General features: G+C 51.1%; 1 protein-coding gene across 12 annotated transcripts in view; it reads left to right on the forward strand.

The window, feature by feature from the left end:
* Nucleotides 1–2,244: 2,244 nt before the first annotated feature.
* Shank2 (SH3 and multiple ankyrin repeat domains 2) overlaps nucleotides 2,245–14,113 on the forward strand; it is a 446,182-nt gene continuing 434,313 nt past the window's right edge. For 7 of the 12 annotated variants that reach the window (XM_031389015.1, XM_031389013.1, XM_031389017.1 and 4 more), the window contains exon 1: nucleotides 2,246–2,535. The gene's annotated coding sequence lies outside the window, so the exon portion shown is untranslated. Of the gene's footprint in view, nucleotides 2,536–3,566; nucleotides 3,650–14,113 lie in introns of those variants that run through there. The other 5 variants (XM_031389011.1, XM_031389016.1, XM_031389019.1 and 2 more) reach the window with 2 other exon arrangements.

Below are 14,113 nucleotides of genomic sequence, written 5' to 3' on the forward strand. Positions count from 1 at the left end.
GAGCTGCTGAGTGCAGTGAGCATCAGGTTAATGTTAATCATAATGTATTGATAATGGTTTTCCCAGGGCCAAAAAGGTAGTTCTGTCTGGAATCTCCACAGCATGATGTGATGTCTTGGCTTCTAGTTCCCTGTATGCATCTCTTTCAGAGAAATCCTAATAAGAGGAATGTGATATTGGGATGTAGAAGCCTAGTCCAGAGCTTGCAAGAAAAAAGGGCCAGATATTGGTTGGGAGGCCTTCCTGCAAGGTCATCTGATCCTGTTCTGCATATTCACATGTGCAGTCAGCATGCAGAACCAAACCAGGGGCTCAGAAACTCCGCAGCACAAAGAGTGATGCTCCCCTTTTCTACACTGAATGGGGGTGCAGGGAGGGAAGCAAGGCTCTGGGTGATGTGCGAAGTTACAGACTTGCCAGAAATAAGAACATCTGAAGAGGCACTGGCTCAGATGAGTAGCAGTTTACTGACCTTTGAAAGCCTATACAGTGAGTGCACTTGGGGACAGACGGGTGAGGGGTTGGTCTGTGTGTTTGAGATACCACCTCACTGGTGTTTCCCCAGCCTAGACCTTTCCATGTGACAATTAGACTCAAGGATGTGGCTTGAGCTGAGGACAAGGCTGCACTGGATACAGGGACACAAAGAAACTGGGGCACAGGCAGGATCCTGTCCTTAAAATGCCAAACCGAAGGCTCCAAGCAGCAATCGGAGCAAGGGACGTATGTCGGGTAGGCAGTGGGGTGTGGGTAAGGGAGTCGGGGCACACACTGGGTGATGGGCTGATAGAAACTGGAGTCCTCAGGGAAGCCTTCCTTTCTTGAACATGATGATAATGTTGGCACTCGAGCCCTCCGTGGGGACAGCAGAAAGTTCAAGGCTGACCTCTGCCTCACTGCTTCCCTTACTGTCTGAGGCACAGGCTGCAGGAGTGAGGCTCGGGGACAGGCAGGCACCTAGGGTCGGAGAGTGGCAGAAGTAGGGTGTCTTGGCATGCATCTTCCAGCTAGCTTCCTGGGGCCAACAGTCCATTTTCATTTCTGTGACACGAGCTCTCTGGGGTCAAGACTGATGGAATTAGAGAGAGGCAGAGCCAGAGCCCATTGCTTGCAAGGAACCCAAAGACTTTCAGAGCAGTCTAAGGATCCCTCCCAGGAAATCAGCCTGTGGGATCTGGCCAGGGCTCCTTTCCTTTTTGTCTGAGGGATTCCTAGTGGGTGCCTAATTTCTTCATTCAACAAATACGTTATCAGGTCTTAAGTCTAAGGAAGCAGAGGAGGGCTGTAGATTGCAGCTGGCAGCTCTCCCCTGGAGGTGGTACCACATTACTCGGTGTGTGTCCTGAAATAGGCCTCAACACAACTCCTTTTTTTTTTTTTTTAAACTCAAGGGCTTAAAGACTTCTTTGAAATGTGGCCCAATTATTCAAGGAGAAAAAAAAAAACTATACAGAGCAAATATTTAACTTGCTTTTGGTATGTTGAACTCACCTGTCCACGGAAATCTCTCAGGCGTATCCTACAAGACTGACTTCATTTGTGTCTCCATTCCTTCTGAGGAGGGTGCAGATTGGGACCTGTCTAATGTCATGGTTCTGAATCACAGCCTGGAACTGGAGATTAGACTTTTGTCCTCACCTCCAGACTCTTTGAGCTGTAGATTTCTGGGACAGTAAACTCCCATTCCAAAATATTGAAAAGAATACCCCCCTCCCCCCAATAGCTAGCTCAGAGACACATAGTATGTGCAGTGTGGAGAGACGTCAGTAAATTATTAAGGCTTTTGGAGATTATTAGCCATGGTCCCTCCAGCAGATTGGGCATGTTGCTGTGGCATGGACCTGGGCTGAAGGAAAGTCTACCACTGCGGACAATGAAAACCGTGCTCGGCTCCTGGGAGAGCTTCACCTGTAGGATTCTGGCTCTTCTTCCCTACCAGCTCTGTCCGGTCAGTTGGTCTCCTCCTCAGGCCGGAAGGTGCTCCAACCCCGGCGGTTTGGGAGGCAGACGCAGGCGTGTTACCCAGGTACAAAGTTTTCAAGCGCGCCGCTAACGTTTTCCGAGCCGTGGACGTCGGTTTCCCAATCCTATTAACATGCTCCGGGAGGAGCAGGGTTGCAGTCTGGATAATCTTGCGGAAAGGGGCTGGGCTCTACCATCCGGAGAGACTTTCTGGTCTGGGAGGGGGTGGCGCGCGAGCCACGCAGCCTGGGGCGGGGCGCCCGGCGTCTCCCTGGGTTGCTACAACAGACCCCACACTCTGCGCCAAGGCGGCCACCGTGAGAGACTTGGACAGGTGCGGCAGGGGCGGGTCGCCTGCGAGAGGACCCCTCCCCCACGCCGCTAGTGCCCGCGGTCGCATTACGCCTCGGAGCCCCCAGGTCGCCCGCGGCGCAGAGAGAGGCGGGGCTGCGTTTTACACCCCCAAACCTCGCGCCCGGCTAGGTGCGGCGTGGCTTCGACCTCCAGGCTGAGCCAGGTTCTGGATCTCAGGTCCTCCCCGGGACTTGGGCCCGCCCCCGACGCGGGAGCCAGGTGAGACGCACGGGCGGGGAAGGGTAGTAGGTGGCCTCGGGCACCCAATCTAGCTTTTTGAGGCAAGCGTGTGCCTCTGGATTCCAGAAGCAACGGCGACCGAGTCAGGGCGGCCCCTGTACCCATAGAGGCTGAGCATGGGAGCTAGGAAAGAGGGACGCGTGCATGCAGGTGCGGTTTGCGTCTCTTGGTACCCCTTCCCCCAAGACCCTTTCCCCCGGCAGGAGGCCAGTTACAAGAGCTTTGGATGCAACCTGGTTGCAGAGCTCAGTGCTCTTTGTCCCCTGAGCCTGTAGACTTCTGTTTCCTCCAGCGCTCAGACTCCTTCCCCGGGTCAGGGCAGGTGGATCAGCCTCTATTTCATGCCCAGGATCTCCTGTCCTGTAGATCGCCTGTTTCCTGGGGAGTTGGGCCAGCAAAGCCCTGTGCAGGAACCGCCGCAGGGCCGCCAGGGGGCGCGCTGGGCGGGGACCCGAGCCCACATCTCGGTGTCCCTAGAGACCCGATGCGCGCTCTCTCAGATTCTCTCCAGTTGCTTGCTTGCGCAGGATCGCTCTGGCCGCAGCTGGCTCCAGGAGGTCCGGGGCTGTCCAGACCCCCGCCGGGTGCCCGACCCCTGCCCTCCACGCTCCCTAGTAGGGGTGTGGGGACCCGGCGGGCGCAGGGGAACGGCCCCCGCGTCGGTCCGCCGCTGCCTGTGAATTATGCAGGAGGCTGGCACCGGTGCTCGAGTTACTCAAGTTTCCCTAGCAACTTTCGCTCTGGCATCCCTCTTCCGGCGCAGCGGGCAGCTTCTCCCGCGCGCCCGGGGCCCCAGGCGCCTTCTCTGGGACGCCAGGCCGCGCAACCCTGGGTACCCGGTAACCGGGAGGGCTCCGGAAGACGCAGACGCAGACCCAGGCCACGCCTTCGCCCCCTGGGCGGGGGGCCTCTGAGGAACCCAGCAGGTGCGACCCCGGTGACATCATCCTGTAAACTTCGTTTTGGGCTCAGAGGGTGTTTGCAGAACCTATAGTGGACTTCGTTGCCAGGATGGTGTGGTCGCTCGGGACTTCGCTACCTGGGTTCCAAGGGTGTAGGGCATCTGCTGGATCTCTTCACTGGAGTGTGTAGGGTGAGTCTTCCTTAACCCCTCAGACCGTCGTGGAGGGTGAGGGTATCTAGGGAAACTTGTCTTTCCAGTTTGGAGGGCGTCAGGGTTGCCTTGCACACTGCAGCTGGAGTGCAGTTAAGGATGGGCTTCCATGGACCTCCTCACCCTTTTGCAGAAAGTGCAAGGGGTTGCAACGCGAAGCACTCTAGCTGTTCAGCTCTAAGTGGGTGGGGCACTGCGAGGTTTTTGGGTCTAGGGGGCGCCAGGTGGGCTTATTTTAGTGACTACTTTTTTTGCTGGCCGAGCTTTAAAAGGGGTTGTGGGTTGTTCCATTTGAGAAAGTACCTTGAGCCCACGGGTGCGGGGGTCTCGGGGGCTTTTCCAATCAATGGCTTATAGATCGCTTGCAGGCACAGTCCTGGAAGCCTTCAGAGGACATCTGAAATTAGTGGTTTGCTCGTGGAAATTCGAGATAGTAAATTAGGTAGGTGTGTGACCTCTTTTTTTTTCTTTTTTTTTTCTCAAACTGAAGTTTGAACGTTAATGAGGTCAACCAGCTAATTAAGCGGAGTTTCAGCATGCAGAGATAATTTTGGAAGTCTGGATTGGAGAGTGACTTGTGACCTCTAACTAGGATTGTGCCCTGGACCTTGTTGACCTGACTAGGGGAGGTTCTGCAGGTGGGTGGACAACTGCAGGCTCAGCCTTGATCCAGGTCCCACTTCAGAGCTGGCACCCTGCAGGCTGCATAGTGTGTGGCATGCCTACAAGGGCCTCTGGAGGTGCCTTGATTGGAAACATTCCAACCACTTGTAGGTGATACTAGGCTGAGTCTGATGGAGATTGAAACCTTGTTTTGCTGTAGTTGAAGTGAGCTGAGAAATATCAGGACACTGATGATAAATGGAGGAGAGTGGTAGCCCAGAAGGGAGGGTGGAACCAGGAAGTCACCTATTCGTAAAGTGGGCAAGAAGACTAGAGCTGGCTTCCTGGAGGCTGGAAGTCACAACTGCCAGGGGTGCAGTGTTTTCAAGGAAATGGAACCGGTTGTTTGTACCAGAGATTTTTCCAAGAAGGAGGAACTAAGTGGCCAATTGGGCATCTTTGGGCCCCTGAGTTAGGAGGCTGGAATGCAGGTGAAGGTGTCTCCCAGGGACCCTGACCACAGTCCTTGGTGAACTGGGACAGACAAGGAATCTCTCTGCCTGGTATCTCAAGTGATTTTTTTCTAGGGGAAAAAAAGTGGCTTGTTTGTAATCAAGTCACTCATCCATTTATTTAACCTCAAGGCTGCATCACAGCCATGATCATGAGAAGGCCAGCTGGTTCAGGCCTGGGGACTGGGGTGCTATCGAGAACACTGGGTCATGGTGGGGGGCGGTGCTGAGATGTGAGGAGTTTCAGCTGGACACTGTGAAGGAGTTGGGGACAGCACGGAGTTTTATATTCCTGTGTGAGGAAGAAAGTGTGACAGAAGAGAATTCTGGGAGTTGCCCGATCTTCAGGAAAGCAGCCCTTGAGATGGAGCTGGAGAGAAAGCAAATTGATGACATCTGTGCTTTGTTTCTGAATATTTAAGTCCTAAATGTAGGGTTCTGGGGTCTCTGCAGGCTCCAGGGAGCAATGGGGCCTTGTCCAAAATGGGCTATGTGTGGGACCATGCAAATGTCATGGACCCCCAAAACAAGGCTACATACTCCCTGCTGACCCCTTTCCTGATGCTGCAAGGCTTACAGCCTCAATGGCTCCTTAAGGCAGCAGGGAGATCCAGCCAGAGCATCCTGTTTAAATTGGCATTTTGATCTCTTCAGGACCTTCACCTGTGGCTGTGACCTCCATGGGAGGTAACGTTGAGGCCCCCAAACCTCTTGATAATCTCCTGACCCTCTTGGTCAGGACAGAAGTGGGGATCCATACACAGACTTATATTTCTTTCTCTTTGGAACCCCCAAGCTCTTCCCCTGGTACTGGTATATGGATGTGGGAAGAATGTGAGCAGGTTGAGATGTGGGCTGGCAGCCTGGAATCCCTTACTTCTAACCTTGTGACATTTGGTCTGGGAGCAGAAGCTAACCAGCCTACCCCAAGGAGAGGTCTGCCACCTCCAGTGGGCTAGAGATGAGCCAAAAATTAGGCCATTTTCTGTGCTAATATTTCATTAAATATAAGATGAACAGATCTTATCTGGGAGGGGCATCTGCTGCTGGGTGTCAGGCCTGGAGCTGGAGGCAGGTTGCTACTCTTGGGGCTTCTGGGCTGGTGTGGGGACAGAGGATGGTTACATGTGGCGATTGGGTGCTATAGAACACAGAGAAGCCCCTGATTGTTATGAAAGGGGACAGTACAAACCACCCAGAAGAACGGGATGACTACATTCTCAAGAGGGCTTGGGCCAGGTCTTACCACAGCCGAGGATGACTGTAGATCACCTCGGTCCTGGGGACTGCCACTCAGCAGCAGGAGTGGACAGAGCAAGCTGTCCTGACTGCTGCTTTCCTAGGTAGCCTTATTATGCTTTTGCTGATGTCTTATGCTTATATCTGATGTCCTAGAACCACCCCCCTCCCAGATGCTAGAGGGTGGGCTGACTTCTGGTCCCTTTTCCAGGCCAGTAGCCTGAGGCTCTGGAGAGGTGCCACTTGCCCATGGTTCCCACACGTAGAGCCCCGTTTGTACCTTGGGCAGCGCCAGGGAGCTCAGCCCACATTCCCACACCCTGCCAGAGCTAAACACACATCACTCAGCGGGAAGTGCCACCAGAATGTGGCAGAAAATTAGTTGTCTTGTTCCTGTGGTGTGAAATTGAGTTAGTGGGCGAAAAGCCGAAGTTTCTGAGCAGGCGTCTTGAGAGGATGTGCATTTTTATCATTGTGGAAAGCAGATTCTCAGAACCATTTGACATGGCTCACAGGGTCCACTCTGGGCTCTGGTGGGAACATTCAGGTGTCTGGGTTGCCTTTGATAGGAACCTTCCTTCTGATCAAGAGGATGTCCTAGTCTTAATCAGGAAGGGGCACGATGTGTCCCTCCTGGTACCCAGAGCCTGTTCAGGGTCAGCAACCTGAGGCATTCTGATGCCTGGTCCTAGGGACAGCTGCAGTATATAGCACTTCCTGGGAGATTAAGCTCTTAAAAGCCGTTGTGGGCAGTGGGGGTCAGTGAGTAGTAGTAGTCAGTAGAGAGCTCTCTGATTGGCTGCCAGATGTCCTTTCTAAGCAGAGGACTAGCACAGGCAGATGGGGTTATTCTCTAAAAAGTGCCTGTGTTTGATGTGCTTTTCCTAGCCCAATCCTTGGGCTCAGTGGGGCCATGGGATTGACAGATTCTCAGGCTATGTCTGTAGATTACATGTGATGAACTTCAGGGGTGTAGGAGGGCTCTTACTCGCTTCCTCACATTGAGCACCCTGGAATTCTCCTGCAGGAGTACCAAGAATCCACTTTGAGAAACTTAGAGTTTTTAGTAGGGAAGATGATTGGAAGAAGTCATGAGATGCTTAGCTTAGAGCCTCCACCTGGGAGACTCCCTCCGGATGCATCCATTAGGGATAAAACCTTTGCACACTTACAGTGGCCCTGCTGCGCTGGGGCCAGGTCTCTCTAAAAAGCATTTTTCCCTTCTCTCCATTTTTTTCTTTAAAAGCATCACTTTTATTAAAACCTACATATTGTATCTTCCCATTTTCTGACTGTTTTCCTTTGAAAAGTTAAAGCAAATCGCACAGTAACCCTGCTACGCCAGCTCACGTTCTGCCTTTAACTCTTGGTTAGACTTCTCACACATTTGTGAGTCTTTATCTAAATCTTTCTTCTTAGTTTACAAGCTTTCAATGGATGCTGGTTTGTCTTTGATGTTGTGGTTCTTGATGATCAGGAATGACTGTTGGCTAACTCTTTCATAGCTCCCAAGCATTGCAGTCTATCATAGACCACCATGGCTCAATCCCTATCCCACTAAGACACATGGATGAGCTGTTAGTGTTCCTTAAATTTTTGGAAGGTGCTGGGGATTCATACTTAGGTCCTTGATGGTGCTGAGCAAATATTTCACTGAACCATGTCTGTAGTCCCTTACAGGGGAATTCTAGGCATGTGACCTCCTATTAAGCCATGCCCCAGCCCCTCACTGGGGGTTCTAGGCAATCATTCTCCCCTGGAGTCACGTCCCAAGCCTTTATTCTTTATGTGACTGTTTCCTCCAAAAATTTTTCATCTAACGTAACATGTTTTATGCTCCTGGGTCTTTTATTAATTAACCTAGCAACTCATCAATAAGGAAAAAAAGTATATAAATGGGTGATTTAAAGATTTCCTGTGACGTAGGTCACAACCTGTGAAAGTCACTTGTGGATTGAGACAGTAGGATAGTGTCTGCTGACCCTGGCCGACCAGGCGCCATAAAGACACCACAGATATTTAAACATGGGGAGGGAAAAGGTGTGAGTGAAAATGTGCTTCCCTGAGCAGATGTGGGCAGCTTGGTGTTTTGATGAGGACCATCACCAGATCAACTCTTTGGTACCCAGAGGTCACCACCTAGGTATGTGACCTTCCCCAGTGGGTCTGGAATCTTTTTTCATTTGTAAAATGGTAGGGCCTTTTGGGAAAGGACTGTGGGAGAGAGACACCTGTCTTAGTTAGGGTTTTACTGCTGTGAACAGGCATCATAACCAATGCAGAAATGACACCATTTAATTGGGGCTGGCTTACAAGCTCAGAGCTTCAGTCCATTATCATCAAGGTGGGAGCGTGGCGGCAGCATCTAGGCAGACACAGTGGAGGAGGAGCTGAGAGTTCTACATCTTTATCTGAAGGCTGCTAGCAGAATACTGACTTCCAGGCAGCTAGAATGAAGGTCTTAAGTCCATGCCCACAGTGACACACCTACTCCAATAAGGCCACACCTCCTAACAGTGTCACTCCCTGGGCCATGCAGATACAAACCATCACATACCCCAAAGGTATCTTTCTATATGAGGTATTTCTGGAAGGACTTTGTGTCCCTACAGACTGAAAGTCACAAAAATCCTGCAAGTGCGTGTGTGTGTGTGTGTGTGTGTGTGTGTATGTGTGTGTGTGTGGACATGTGTGTTTATATGTGTGGAGGTCAGAGATCAATCTCAGGTAACATCCAGGAACACTGTTCACCTGTTTTAAGACAGAGTCTGTCATTGGCCTGGAGCTTAACACACTGGTGAGTTCCAGGGGTTCTCCTGTCTATACCTCCCCAGTGCTGGGATTACATGCATGTTTCATGGATTTTTACATGACTTTTTGGTATTGAACTCAGAGTCTTATGTTTGCAAATGCTTTACAGGCTAAGCCATCTCCCCAGCCCCTAAGTTGGCAAAATGCATTTCACTTGCATCAAAGTTCATTGGGTAAGGTGACTCCTAGGTAGAGGCATTGACAGTGTCTAGTGAGCTTTACACACATAAGCCTCTTGGCAGGAGCCTCATTATTGCTTTGGGATTTGAGGGTGTCTTGCTCCCATCTTTGCAGGATTGAAGCCTGAGCTCTGGATACAAAGCCTGGGCTCTTCTGTCCAGCGTGACAGGTGGCATGTGAGCTTGGAGCCTCAGCTTTGCAGAGAAATCCAATCCCAGGTCACTTCTGTGGGAGAGGGGTGCTCAGAAAGGACACAAGGGCCTGCCCCCATGGCTTCCCTGGGTCATGTAAGACTTGGGTACTCCCATTAGGGGATCCCTGCCTCAATAACTGACATCACTCCTCCCTTAGCTGTGGTGGGTGGCTCTGGGTGTCACCCCTCACACCTTCTCAAGTCCCAGCAGTGGGGTCTGGCAAGCTGTCAGGATCTGTCCTGTCTATCTGCTGCACCTGGTGTCAGGTCCCTGGGGATGAAGTGCCAGGCATCCAGACTCCAGACTTCATCTCTCTCAAATGTCACTCAGCAATAAGAAGCCAGTGAACCATTCCAGCTGCTGCTCTTCCTTCCAGGCAGCCTGCCTCCATTTTCATGAGATCAGCTATGCCAGCTATCCTCATCAGGATGGGGCCTACCGTCTGTAGACATTCCTGCTTAGGAGGAATGTGTCTTAGGGTTTCTATTGCTGTGAAGACACCATGACCATGGCAACTCTTATAAAGGAAAGCTGGCTTATAGTTCAAAGAGTTAGTCCCTTATTATCATGACAGGAAGCATGCAGGCAGACATGGTGCTGGAGAGGTAGCTGAGAGAGTTCTACATCCAGATCAACAGGTAGCAGGAAGAGAGAGTGACAATGGGCCTGGCTTGAACTTCTGAAACTTCAAAGCCTACCTCCAATGACATACTTCTTTAACAAGGCCACACCTACTCCAATAAGGCCACACCCCTCAGTAGTGCCACTCCCTATGAGCCTATGGGAGCCATTTTTATTTAAAACCACCACAGAGGGGGATGAGGGCCACTGGATCTTTGCTTGAATAATTTGGTTACTCCCTCTTGGCAATTCTGCCTTAATAATTGCATGTGCCTTGGTATCTTGGGCAGGAGCTAGAGTATATTGGTCAAGGGAGGCTAGGGAAAGGGGGCTTCATCTGCACAGCTGTGGGGAAGCTACCATCCGTTCTGGGTGAAGACTTTCCAGTGTGATTATCCTGAGATCCTTCATGCTTCTGCCAATAACCCTTTCCCTATTGTGTGTCAGTGACCCCGGTTGGTTCCTCAGGGTATACTTTGGTGGACTTCAACTTTGGTTTGTCCTTAGGACCTTAAGGAAGTAGACATTGTTCACATCTTCCCCTAAGGGAGGAATTTTAACAACACTTGCCCTCAGAAGCCTTGGAAACCCAGCAGCTAAACACTGGCCCAGGGAGTGACCGGTATCCCACAGGAGGCATAGACCTTGTGCAACTCAGGTTGGTATTTCCAGGATGTTTACTGAAGCTGGGAGCAGGAGGGCATGGGGGTGAATGGCCGTGGGTAAACAGTGAACAAACCCAGAGTCCACAAGCAGCTGAGAGAGAGACATTTCTGGAGTCTTAATGGGGGCCTGGTTTTGTTGTTAATAATTTTCTAAACACAAGGACAAATGCCTCACTCCTGTTTCTAGAGCTTCTTGAGGAGAGAGGTAGAAACCCTCTCTGTATTTCCCCACTGGTGTCTATAATCCACAGGTAGCCCATTGCCAAAGCAACAGAAACACCTTCCTTTTGTTCTGATTCTTTGGGGGTCCTGTTGGGGAGTGTCTTGACCAGGAGGCTTTAAGTGGCTCTTGCTGGGTGGCCGTAGGTTTTCTGTCTTGCTTGGGCTGTACCCTCCTTTTATCTGTTCTGTTCCTTTTGAGATGACTTGCTTTTGACAAGGTCTGGGATATGTAGGAGAGTTTAGGCGAAGGGGTGGAGATGTGTATTTCAAAGTGCTGGGGCCACTTGCCCCTGAGGCTGCAACACATATAATGGCTTCCAGTTTGGCTTCAGGAAGAGGGAGATGGCTTCCTGTGGGTGCAGCTTCATCCTTAGTTCATCCTGGGCAGAGTTAATTAGGACACTGTGTTAGCTATTTCTCTTCTTCGTGAGACAAGCAACTGAAGGCCCACAGTGTGAGGAGGCAGCGTATCACGGCAGAGAAGGCACGGAGGCAGGAGCATGAGGCGACTGTTCACATCACATCCAGGGCCAGGAAGCGCACAGATGAGCACTGGTGTGCAGAAGTCCAGTCCCTTTTCTTCCTCCCAGCCCTATGCTCCCAGAAAGAAGACTCAAACTCAAATATATATTTACAAATACCTTGGCCATATTCCTAGGCCTTTCTCTTATTAGACCATAACTAAAATAACCCACTTATTCTAATGTACATTCTGCCATGTAGCTGGTTACCTGTGCTCAGGTGCTATGTGTCTGTCTGGTCACATCTTCCTGGAGAATGTTCCCACACCCAGCTCTATCTTAGAATTCTTTCTGCCTCCTAGATGTCCTACTTCCCATTTCCTGTCTAAGCCATAGGCCATAGGCTTTTTAACCGACTGATGCAGCCATACAATACACAAGATATTCTCTCAACACTGGTGCTCAACTCCTTCTCTCATTTCTGTTCAGTGCAGTACCCTTAGCCCATGGAATGGTGTTACCAACACTCAGGGCAGGTCCTCCCAACTCTGTTAACCTAACTGTGAAACTCTCTCACAGGCATGCTAGTTGATTCTAGACACTATCAAGCTGACAATATTAACTCTTGCACACCTGGTTTCACAGGGTGCTACCCTCTCCAACCTGCTTGTTAGGGCAGATAGGGTCATCTCAGGTCAAAGGAGCCCTCCAGGTTGTCTCCTTCATTTCTCTCTCTTTTCTGGGCCTTCACAGTGGCCAGACAGGGACAGTAATCATGATATTGTGTGGGGAGCTCTTGGTTGTTCAGTACTACATTATCTTCATCCCAGCCCGGAGAAGACAGGCTGCATGACACCTTCCATCTTCTGGGGGAGTTGAGGGAGGCAGAAAACACTGAATCTGATAAAGGTCCAATGGTTGGCACGGGGCCAGGCAGCCAACACTTCATCATGAGGAGCCACCTGTCAGCCTTCATCAGTGCAGGTCATTTCCTGGGGAGACAGGCTGGCTTGCTTTTCAGTTTCTCATTTGAGGGAAGCAAATATCCACTTCAATGTTTTAGGTTTCTGGCTTCTCTTAAGCTATCAATACTGGATACTCACTCTTCTCAAATATCCTGTTTTTGCCCTGTGCCATGGAAGTTCTGCAGCTTTGGAACTATAGGACCAACTCCTTCATGCATTCTAACAGTTCATCAGTGATGTTGGGGTGGGCCAACTCAAAATCCTGGATCTGGGCCTGGGTGGTAGCTGAGCTGGTTAGCTTGCTAGCTCTCCTATACCCATACCACCAGGGGGAGAGCGCTCCAGCACTGCCTTAGCAAGCTCATCCAATATTGCAGCCAGCAAAGGGCAAACCCAGCTTTCCAGCTCTGCTTTCACACCCTTGGGATGGCTCATCTGCATCTCCCTCATCTACATCTCCACATCCCCAGCATTCCTCATAACCAGGATCAGCTCTACTTGCTATCCAGGAGAGGTGCAGGACCCACTATCCCAAGTGCTGCAGCTGGTGAGGGGCAGGGCCAACTTTTCCACCTGCTATAGGTGGTAAGGGATGAGGGAGGCATTTCTCCCTTGCCCATGCCACAACTGGGAAGACCAAAGGTGAGGCCAGCTCTCCCATGCTCACATCCTCAGGGCTGGCTCACCTGCATCCCTACCGACAGGATCAGCTCTATTGTGCTGCCCAGGTGAGGTGCAGGGCCCACTCTCTTGAGTGCTAAAACTGCTGAGGGGCAGGGTCAGCTCTCCTGCTATCATGACCCTAATGGACTGCTCCCCTACAATAACCAGGCTCTGCATAGCCCTCTGAAATCAACATGGCCCCAGGTGGCAGTCCAGATTAGGGATATCCACCTGGCCTTTGGCGGCAACAGGCCCTGCTGCTGCAGGGCCACAGACCCAGACATTGTCCTTAGCAGCAGCACAGGCCAGGACCTCACAACAGCCTTAGGTGGCATCTAGGGGTTGTCTTGGGCTTGCTCTATGTGCTTGGGCCACATGGCACTGGGCTACGGCTTGTCTTAGGCACAGTCTGCTTGCCTGGGCCCCATAGCACTAGACTAGCTATCATCTGAGGCTTGCCTGAATACCGACCCTTTTAAAAAATCATATTTGAATCTGTTCTTTGCCAGTTTCACACATGTGCATAATCCATCCAGTCATACCTTCTCACTGTACCTTATCCCCATCCCAGCCCCTTAGTCCCTGCTCCTCAGAATGTTTCTCTCCCACCTTCATGTCTTCGGTTTTGTTTTGTGGCCCACTGAATTTAAACAGGGTCCAGGCATGGAGCTGTCTGCAGGAGCATGGGAACCCAACACAGGCCAAAACTCTGAAAACAGTGTCTCCTCTCCTAGCAGCCGTGACTACCAGTAGCTAGGGGCCCAGGAGCTTTTCTCTTCTCCAGTATTTTATTCCATTTCTTTGCCACTTTTGCCTTGCAGACCTCCGGGGGGTGGTGGGGAGAGCAGTGTTGAGAGTAGGCATTGGTTGATCCTGATTCTGGGGGTGGTGTCATCGCTCACTGTGGGCTTGGTTTTGCAATAACCCTGTGGTGGGCTGAGGAAGTCCATTGGGTGTTGGATCTGGTTAAGTGTTTGTTCCACTGCTCTGGAGATGGAAAACATTCCATTGCCATTTATTTAATTAGTGTGGTGCATGACACTGACTGAGTCCTGGACATTTCCCTCTTGGGATTGACCTTGCTCTCCAGGCTTCACTGTCCCCTGAAATCTGCTGCTCCTGAATAGCTGGGATTGCCTCAGCTTCTGCAGAGGAGACGACACTGGGCCTGCAGGTTTCTTGTGGGATCGGGTTTGGTACCAGGATGGTACTGGCCTCTGGCGATGAGTTGGGACGTGTTCATTTCCATTCTGGGGAAGACTGAGGAAGAATCGGCCTGAGTTTTTTTTTTTTTTTTTTTTTTTTTT

The sequence above is a fragment of the Mastomys coucha genome, unplaced genomic scaffold (genome assembly GCF_008632895.1).
Source record: "Mastomys coucha isolate ucsf_1 unplaced genomic scaffold, UCSF_Mcou_1 pScaffold21, whole genome shotgun sequence".
Classification (NCBI taxonomy): domain Eukaryota; kingdom Metazoa; phylum Chordata; class Mammalia; order Rodentia; family Muridae; genus Mastomys; species Mastomys coucha.